Below are 10,120 nucleotides of genomic sequence, written 5' to 3' on the forward strand. Positions count from 1 at the left end.
GTTTTGTTTAGATTGAAGTGCTTCGAGCCACGCCACTTATCTGCTATCACAGCAGATTGCAGGGCTGCTCCAATGATTATTCTGTAATGAAGTAACTGGAATTGGAAAGTATGCAATTAGTCCTATCTCCTCCTCCTCTGCCACCTCCCTATCCAGAAGAAAACCAGCACAGACGTTATCACCTCTCCCTGGAGCTCTGCTACCCTCATCACTTAAAATACCCACAAAGCAAAGTAGGGCTGTCACTTACAAGCTGCTAACAAGCCTGGCTTGGCCCTGACTGGCAGCAAAGGTGATATTCTCACCATCTCCCCAGGAGAAAGTTACAGGGTTACCTAATGGGATGCTTTCTCAGGTGCCCACACACACATATATATTAAGTTTAACATGCCTGCATTTAGCTATTTTAGTAAAAGCAAACCACTTTTGAGAGGGGAGGGGAAAAAAAAGCACTGCTGTTCCAAGTAGCTTTAGGTTAAAGCATCTCTCACTAATCCTCCTGGGCATGACCACTGGGAAGTGAATAGATTAAACTCAGCACACAGGTATCACTCGCTGGCACTCTGGGTAGTTTTACTGACTCCAGCCTGGCTCATTTTACCTGGGTCATTTACCCTTCCTTCCCCTAAAGAGCTCTGCTTTATGTCTGTAAAGTGGAATATGCAACTTTCCCACAACTGCAGTATGAGATGGAAGATGCAAAAAGGCCCCAGACAGCCCACAGCCAAATGGAAACTCAGTGAATCCCTGATTCCAAACTGCAATTCTGACAAAATGCAATCTGACATTTATTCAGGCTCAAAAGCTCACTCATCTCTTCCCCTCCACCCCAGTGATACCCGTTGGTCTAATTAAAGACAAGGCTTCTCTCAGCAGCCTCTGCCTTACATACATCCCAGTGAAGTCTCTCTATCTGTGACCCAAGGAGCACAGGAGACAGCTAGGGGGTATTCCCCAAATCCTTAAAATAAAATAAAAATATTTAAATAACCTTAAAACCACCGTTAAAGCAACATCAACAAATTTGCTCTGTATAGATCCACTAGAGATGCAGCAATTGTCACTCAGTGAATTCACCCAATTCAGTGAACTTCTCTCAGGAAAATGTTGAGGAAAAGTGAAAACTAAGTTCTTCCCAACTTCTTAAAAACATTTTCCCAAAGAAAATAGGCCAGCCCTGCAGGATGCACTGGTGCCTTCACTTTGTAGGATTCAGCCAGGTCAGGGATGAAGCTGTGTTAACCTCACAAAATCCATACACAACCCTTTCCTTGCTCCATACATCCAAACGAGGAAAAAGGGCAAAAAAAACCCTTTTAAAAAGAAGAGCGTGCAGAATGCTGCAGAGACATTGGCTACAAAGGTATGTAAACTGCTGCTCTTTATCCTACAATTTACCCCATGGCCTCCAGCTGACACATCAGCTGACACCATCTTAACAACCCCAGAAGTAGCTAAAGCTGAACAAAGCAATCATTAGGAAAACCGGTTCAGTCCACTGCTGGTGGCATCCCATGTCCTCTCCATGGAGGAAGCATGACTCAGACTGCGCTGGGCAGCACAGGCTGCAAAGCTGCATTAAAAAGAGAATTGCCAGTAACTTCTACCAAAGTCACGTCTCCAGCTCCTTCTGCTGAGAGACCAATTCCAAGTGAGATATTTTATATTTTAATATGACTACATCTGCAGTCCTACTGCATCTAAAAAAATCCATAAGCACTTCAAGAGAAATACAGGGACTTTTTTTTTTTCCTTAACACATGGAAGATGGATTCGTTGCTATCAGTAATCCTCCCACAGCCCCAGTTTCAGAAGGAGCTGCAGATTCACAGAGATTTCAGCCACAGAAACAAGCACTCTTTACATCACCTCATTAAGATAAAGTTACCTCATTTTAAAAAAATGGTAGAGTGTTATCCTTCTTTAGAGAGGAAATAAAGTGAAAAAATACAAGGAACTAACAGTCTGTCCCACACCTGCTGGCAAGCTCTGGTGCCCTGATGGTCAAATTGAGGTGTATAAACCCATTTTCAGGCAACAAGATTTCCTTAAGGGTGAGGTTTCTTCTAGAATTCCCTTCCCAAGTGCTTGACGCTTGTCTCAAGGTACCATGCCTTGCACGCCCTCATTGCTCAGCAGCAGATTCTCCTCTCCCCAGCATCAGGGGATGCACTCATGCAGGTGGTCAGGAAGGGAAATGAATAGGAGAAGTCACAGTAGACATCATGGCAAAGCCAGAGCTCCTTTCAGCAGGAGAAAAAGGGGCAGTTCTGCATGTGCATTTACAGGGAGCTTGGCTCAACCTCAGCAGTCAGGGTGGGAGGAAGCACAGAAGCTCTGAAGACATAAAAACATTAAGAGGCCCAACACAAGAGCAGAGGCTTCACGATGGGAAGGCTTTTTAGACTTTGCCATAAAGGTGAAGCTCAGAACAAAGGCCTCAATTAAGGGTTTCATAAATGAAAAGAGAACTGGGGTGCTCTGGAAGCACACTAACATAATTAATCCACAATCCAACACTAGCCACTATCACTGATGCACAAGTCCTGCTTGAACCCAGGGTCCAAACTCTTTTTTAAAATATAGCCTGCAGTATGACACATCTCAGAAAGGCAGACCACAGGCACAAACCATGAGCCTGTCTTTGAAGTTCAGATACACCAGAAAATTACTTCACCTCCCTAGATGCAGAGGGGATAGTGCTGCCTTTGATGCTACAAGAAATTTTGGTCTTAAACAGCCCAAGGACTTCAAATTGGGTGTTGCAGCGTGGCAACACTCGAGCCTACACATACACACGAACATAATTATGCCTGGTCTAGACTTGGGGGGAGGGAAAAAAAAAAGAAAAAGTATTTTCAGTGATGTTAGCACGCAAAGAAAATAATAGCACACACAAAGAAACCTCTAGGGTAACTTATGAAGAAGATTTTATGCTTGGCTTTCTGCCAATTAGAGAGGAATTAAAGAGTCTGGCAACATAACCCCGTTCATCCCAAGGAAGAAACTGCATTTTTAAGTGGTCAACAGAGCAAGAGGGATGAGAAAAGAGAGACAAAGACTCAGGAGTGCAACTGCACAGAGCAACACAGGAAGTTTCTGATGGTACTGAGACACAAAAGGGGCACAAATAATTCAGATTTTAAAATTAATCCAGTCTATTGCCTCCAAAAGAAAATCAGCATGTAACAGCTGACTCCAAATGACAGCATTCCAATAAAGCAGACAGTATTTTTTGCTATAAAATTCCAACTGCTTCAGTATTGTACAGATTATCCACCTCCACTGACTGCCAACCAGCAAAATCAGTGAAAGGTGGAGGTCTCAAAAACAAAAGCAAACCAAGTGGAAAAGGCATGGCTAGACAACTTAGGAAGCTGAAATAATGTGTCAAAATACAGCCTTTGAGTAAGAAAGAACATTTAGTAGCTATCTGCAATGATGAATTTACATCCAAACTCTTTGGAGCTTAAACATTCACATCATAAGACCAGCTTTTACCAGAATTAGGACCAGACTTGACATGCCCCAGTTTCCCCAAGGTTACTTTTGGAAATGCATATACTCTTAAAATATTTCAAGTGCTCTTCTCACACTGCAGAAGAGCAACCAAAACCTACCTTCTAATTTTACTTTTTTAGATTTTTTTTTACAAGAACTTAACTTCAACACATTTTTTATCTGAATGACAGAAGGAATTTTGTGTCACATTGCAGGTTGAAAGTTATTTGAAATGGTAACAAGCTGCTGTTGCTTATATAAAGTCATTGCAAGGAAAAGACAAAAGAAGCTACTGAAGCTTTCAAAATCAAACCCTGTAAAACACCAAAACCACAAAATGAACCAGAAGTAGCTTAGGAGTTGCTAGGGATGTTTAAAGTTAATAAAAATTCTAAATTAAATGGCTGCCGCTTAGGTTTGCCAAAAAATTATGCAAATTTCCAAAGTTCATACATAGTAATTAGCACAGCAAAAAGCAGGTCCCAAATAAATGATGAAGTTAGCCTCGCTCTTATTCCTCCAGCAGATGGAATTAGCTATGTGTGAAGCTATTTTTTTTGCAACTGAAGATTAAACATATTATCCTGAATATCAATTCTGAAAGTACAGCACGTTGGATATATGCATTCATGGAAGCAGGAATATGCAAAAGCCAGCCTGAATCCTCCTCTGCCATCATTCTGAACAGGACACTGAAGAGGCTGGGGGAAGGTTTACATATTTAAGACTTCATTTTTCAAACTGATTGCTGACAACTTGGTTGAGACGAGTTCTCTCAAAGCACATTTAGAGTTAATAGTCCAAACAGGTTTTTCCAAAGAAAAATGTCTTCCTTGAGTGAAAATACATCCTCTTGATGTGCTAATTGACAGATCACAAAAAGTCACCCAAACTGCAAGTCCAAACAACGTGTGTCAGCAAAGGCTCCTGGGTTTGCCCATCTTTTCTCCAAAGCCTGGTTCACAGGCATCGTATCACATACTGCATGATACAAATTCACCTTCTCCGTTCCTATGATGGATTTGCCCCTTGCTTCACCCTTCAAAAGACACAACATTCCCCTCAGCCTGCAGCTCTCCAGCAAGGGCTGAACCTCGTGTGTGCCCTTGACCAAAATCCTCCACCTGTGTTCCATATTCTCAATTTAATTTCTCCAGCTCTGGAGCCCAGGGCTGCCCCACCACAGCAAGTTCCTCTCAAAGACACCGAAAGACCCAGCAATTTTAATTCTGGGCTGCATTTTATCTTTCTTGGAACAGCACGGGCCATGAAGGCTCATATCAACACATCCATCCAGCTTAGGGGGCACCACCCAGCAGCAGGAGGAGAGTCTTGAGAAGGTGCAGGGAGGGCAACCAAAACCAAGTTACTGCACTGATCACAAAGCAAGTGGATAAGTTTCTTCCTAAACACCAGCTTCCAAGCAGAAAACTGGTAAAAGAAGTAAAAACAAAGTACAAGTCTCTTCCTACATGAATATTACTTTTAGGCAGGCCAGAAAAGACTTCTAGAATCTGTGTGTGTTACAAAAAGAACCCAAAATGTACATAATTAAAGGAACATAGGGAGGGGAAGGTAAAATTTAATGCTAATTTCAAAGTCAAGTAAGTGACACCCTGGATTGAATACTATTAACCAAAATTGTGCAAGTTAAAAGTGGATGTACTGAAAGCAGCAGAAACCCTGCCCGCAACAAAATGAGAATTCTCTTACAAAAATACTTCTGCGGCCAAATGAAACACTGAGTTTAAGTAAGAAAGCAAGCACTTACACCTATCATGCTCTCCCCCTCTTCCTTCTCATCTAGGGAGTCTCGTTTATCTCAAAGCAATCTAAAGAAAACACTTTGATTTTTAAAGTCAGAAAAGCTGCAGAAATTACAGCCCTGTCTGGCAGGAACAAATAATATTTCTGAAATCAAAAGAAGATTCTCCAAGTTAGGGGAAGGGCAAAAACAGTCCCGAATAACTTACTTTGCATAGCCCAATTCCTGCCAAAACAGTTCTGTAAATCCCATGGTAGTTCAGATAATTTCCATTCTTAGAGTAGAAAAAAAAAAAGCTAGATCGAACATTAGCAACATTAATTGTGTGATATGACCTGAATGATGCAAGAACAAGTAGTTAAGTGAACCACAGCATCTGCTGAATTTTTAATCACTAGTTGTTTTGCTGCAAGGCAGAAGAACACTGTATATCAGCTTCCAAGCACTGCATGGAATGGCACATTAGGACAGCAAGATTTTAACTGGCAGGAATTCTGCCTCCCTGCTACCCAAATGCCATCACTTTGCTGTGAACTGCAGACAGAGCAGCTTCTAAAGCAGGATTATTTTTTAATCACACAGGGGAAAAAAAAAAAGAACCAGCACTATTTTCTGCTCCCCAAGATACCAGTCAGCCATTTCTAATTTTTTTTTTTAAAGCTGACACTTTATTAACAGCCATTTATGCGTCCCTCTGTAGTTTATTTCTACTCTCCAAACAGCTTGAAGCAGTCATGTGGCTGCCCAGCAGCAACTTGCTACTAAAGAGGTGGTTGAACCTGGGATGTGTAGGAAGGTGATCTATGTAAACATTCCTATTAGCCCTGTACTGCAACAGGAGGAGCAGCTGCAACATGTTGGGACACACCTGAGCTATATTTAATCCATCTCTCCCTGACACCCATGGCAGTGATGCTGCAGACACCCAAATTTGGACAGCCAGGTCATGGTACCACTGATGCTCATCCTGTACCTACACCAGACAGTCCTGCTGTGATTTCTCTGTGTTTGATACCCAAAAATAGTTAAATTAATCAACCACCATGCCTACAGTGGTAAATACAGCTCCAGTTATGCTCTAGGCATAAAACTCCAAGAGCAGGATTAGTAAGTGATACAGCAGATATTCCCCTTCCACAACAAAGACAAAAAAAAAGAAAAGTTATTTGGGGAATAAACACTAAATCCACAACTACAATGTGAATTCCAAACACAAATCCCACAATTACAGGCAGAATCTGAACTATGGACAATTAGTTGGTTTTATATTTTAGGGGTGAAAAAAGGACATTTGGGAAAAAAAAGGACGACACTCCTACATTAAAGAAAGACTGTCACACTGACTTTAATAGACTCTAATAAGTTAATAGAATCAAAATAGCTTAGAAAACAAGCCAGTAAAATATGGTACAAATAAAAATGGAGCAGCCACACATACCAAAGCAGCATTCCTGTGCCCTCCTTCCTGCAGAGCTTACAGAAGAGGATCTCGAACCCACAACTTCCACTAAATCAGAATTTCCTTCAAGAGCTCAATCTATGGATTGGAACACCCAGTGATAAATCCAGTGACCAAATAATCCACAAGAGACAAAAAATCCCAGCAGACAAGGGCAAGAGAGATGCTTCCCAGGCTATGTTATCTTTCATGATTGGTTTAGGATCAGTCTTGTGTTTTCCTTATAGGCTCAACCATCAGATCCAAGAAAAGCTGCTCTCTTCTTTGAAACCTGGTATCAAACCTGCAACAGGAATATTGAAATACAACAACCTCTGTGTGTGTGAGGATTAGACCAAAATGCTGGTTGGGTTATGCTACAGGGCACCGAGAAGTGAAACTAACACATCGTGATGAAGGTGTTGACACCTGGAACCTCAGGGAGTGTTATTACCCAGGCAGTGTCTGCATCCACTACACAGCTCTCACCTTCACATCACCCAGACCTAAGCTGGCACCTCCACACCCCAAAACCACAGTCCTTCCTGCAGCTGCAGACCAGCCCGTGATAAACACCCGCAGCACAAGCTTCAAGATGAGCTTCCCAATTTAAGAGACACAGAAAGATGTTTTATAACCTCTAAGTCACTCAGCTGCAGCTTAGCACTTAACAAGCCACTCACAATCCTTCTCCAAACGGGGAAAAGATTTTAAAGAGCATTTAGTGCTGCAAGTGAAACATCCCCAGCTTTCTCCTCAGCCTCTGGTCACTCTCCAATTAAATATGAAAGCGACAACTTAGTCACAATGAGCATGCAGGATGATTTTAAGACAGTGGTATTAAATCCCGCAACTTTTCGCACCTATTAAATTGTTACTCTGTCATTAGGAGGGGAGATTTTGATAAGCACGATGCAATTAACAGACAGTGCCTTTGTTACCAGGCTGCTGGTGATGAAGCCCAGGCTCCCTGACATTCCATTTCTTCCCCTCCAAGGCTCTGTGCTACAGCAAATTTATGGGTTTTAGCATGTAAGAGGAGAATTGGGCAGGTTACCTTCAAAATCAGTCAATAAGGCCCTTTCACTCAGGCTGGGGGAAGGCGGGTGGCTGCTGGAAAGCAACACAAGGCACTCCCTTCCCCCTCCCCTCAGGACCCAAAAATGCTGCGTTCAAAACACTCCCATCCCCTGCAGCAAGGGATTAGCCATTTATTAAAAAGGAATCAAAACACTGTAAAAGGCTTCCAGTTAAGATTTCAAGAGAGGAAAAAAAAAAAAAAAAACAAAAAAAAAACCATTAACACCGGTAGAACCAGAGTCACATTAGGAATTCTGGGCACTGAGGAACAAGCAGCTCAAACGCAAGCAGGATGTCATTTGTCCCAATGATGCTGATCAAGTGGCTCAAAAGGAGGACAGAATTAGATTAATTCTTTTTTTTTTTTTTAACTCAGTCATTTTGCTGTCTCCACACCCAGAAGTAACAGCATTCACAACCTACAGGCATTTAGACTTTGGACTTTTATGACAACTACCTACCTCCCCGCTTGTCTTTTAGGGGGTTTTTTTTTGGCTCTTCTCTAGGGGTGACAGACAATTATAATGGCCAATTATGTAAAACCTTTCATCCGAGAAAACACGAAGCACTACGCAAACACTCATTAAGGCTCTCGGCTGGAGCCTGCGCCGCACGTTCGCCTGTTCCACAGCTCCCCTGCATATCTCCAGCCACCAAAACTGGGTGCCGAGCGCTGTGGCACGGCCAGGACAGCGCCCAGCAGGGCAGGGCCAGCCCTGGAGTACTTACACGGCCTCGCAGGCGGGTTTACAGCCCGCAACACGCTCCGGGCTGCTGGGGCTGAGCTTTCCAGCCCCATCCAAGCCGGTGATTTAAAAACAGAGCTGAGACACACGCGGCTGCTGGGCGTTGTACGAAAGCACCTCGCAGGACGAGCCTCAGACCCACTTGTCCGGCTGATCCAAGCAGATTTTTCCAACTGGGAGCCGCATGGCACAAGTCAATAATCTCGGTTTACTGAAGAAATTAAAAGCTGCGCTTATTGTTTCGAGTAAGGCCTTGGAGGAAGTAATTCCGAGAAGAAATCACTTCCACTGTAATTGTACTTTTAACCTTTCCTTAGGTTCTTACGCCATCCCCACGTGAAGGCGTCATTCAAGAATTATCACGATATCTACTAACCATTAAAGCTCTTTTCGGATCACTGTTTATGTTTAGCGAGTTCACAACCCCTCCCTTCTGACGGGCGGCTGATCGATGTATGAACCACGGGGGAAGCCGTGCAGAAAAAACACGACCAGGAAGTGACCGCAACTCAGGACATCAAAATCTGGGGGGGAAAACACGCGCTTTGGGAAGGGGGGTTGCTTTTAAAAGAAGATCCGCGAAAAGACCGACCCGCAGAAAACAGGGGGGCTCGGTCCCCCGGCCACGCGTGGGACGGGCGCGTTACGCAACCGCGGGGAGCGGGGATGCTCCGCGCCCCGCACGCTGAGCGGGCGCTGCGGGGCACACGGCACCGCTCCCGGGCTCCCGCTGCCCGCCACGCCGGGCCGGGAGAGCCGCGGCAGCGCTGCCAGCGGCGCCGGGGAAGGAGCACCACAAACCCTCCCGGGGAGGCCGGGAGCGGGGCGCGGGCGCTGGGGGAGCACCGCGGACAGAATAAAGCGGGAGGGTAAAATAAAGCCAAGCGGAGCGCGGGCGGAGCGCGGTGCCCTCGGCGCGGCCCCGTCCTGCGGACGGCAGCGGCCCCTCGGCGGCCCCGCAGCCGCCATGGCCGGCGGAGCGCGGGCGCTGCGGGCGGGCCCCGCTCGCCGCTCGCCGCCCACCTGCCCGCACCGCGCCGAACCCAGCGCCCACCCACCCGCGCCGCGCCCGCGGGAGCCTACCGGGAGCGGGGCCGGAGGACGGGCCGTGGCGGAGCCGCCAGGCTCGGCTCGGCTCGGCTCGGCCGGATCCCCCCTGCGCCCGGCGGCGGCGGGAGGAGCCGGGCGGCCGCGCCAATCCGGGGCGGAGCGGGGCGGGACGCGGAGCCGCCGGGGAGGGACGCGGAGCCGCCCCCGCGCCGCGCCAGGCACCGGCCGCCCCGCCGCGCCAGGCACCGGGGGCTCGGCTCGGGGCGCTTCCCGGGCTCCGAGCTCCTTGCAAGTGCCTGTTCGAGGCCAGCGAGTTCCAAGGTAGCCCCCGGCGCTGGCGACCCTGTGGTCGCCCGCTCTCCCCGGTGTGCCGGGCTTGCGGCTCACCGATGAGGTTTAGCGACCAACGTGGCACTGGAAGCCGCGGGGGTGCCAGTTCCCAGCCCGCTGCGGGGACACCGGCAACTTATCAGTGAATTTAGTCTGGGCTAAAAATCTGTAAGGTTCGTCCTGTATAGGAGGCCAAAAAGTCGTTCGAAA

General features: G+C 46.3%; 1 protein-coding gene across 8 annotated transcripts in view; it reads right to left on the bottom strand.

Moving 5' to 3' along the window:
- The window catches only part of FBXO34 (F-box protein 34), a 41,761-nt gene extending 32,031 nt beyond the window's left edge, over window positions 1–9,730 (bottom strand). For 5 of the 8 annotated variants that reach the window (XM_038137556.1, XM_038137557.1, XM_038137560.1 and 2 more), the window contains exon 1: window positions 9,614–9,730. The gene's annotated coding sequence lies outside the window, so the exon portion shown is untranslated. Of the gene's footprint in view, window positions 1–6,704; window positions 8,492–8,513; window positions 8,873–9,613 lie in introns of those variants that run through there. The other 3 variants (XM_038137565.1, XM_038137562.1, XM_038137564.1) reach the window with 3 other exon arrangements.
- Window positions 9,731–10,120: the final 390 nt, after the last annotated feature.

This window comes from Motacilla alba, chromosome 5, assembly GCF_015832195.1.
Source record: "Motacilla alba alba isolate MOTALB_02 chromosome 5, Motacilla_alba_V1.0_pri, whole genome shotgun sequence".
NCBI classification, from domain to species: Eukaryota; Metazoa; Chordata; class Aves; order Passeriformes; family Motacillidae; genus Motacilla; species Motacilla alba.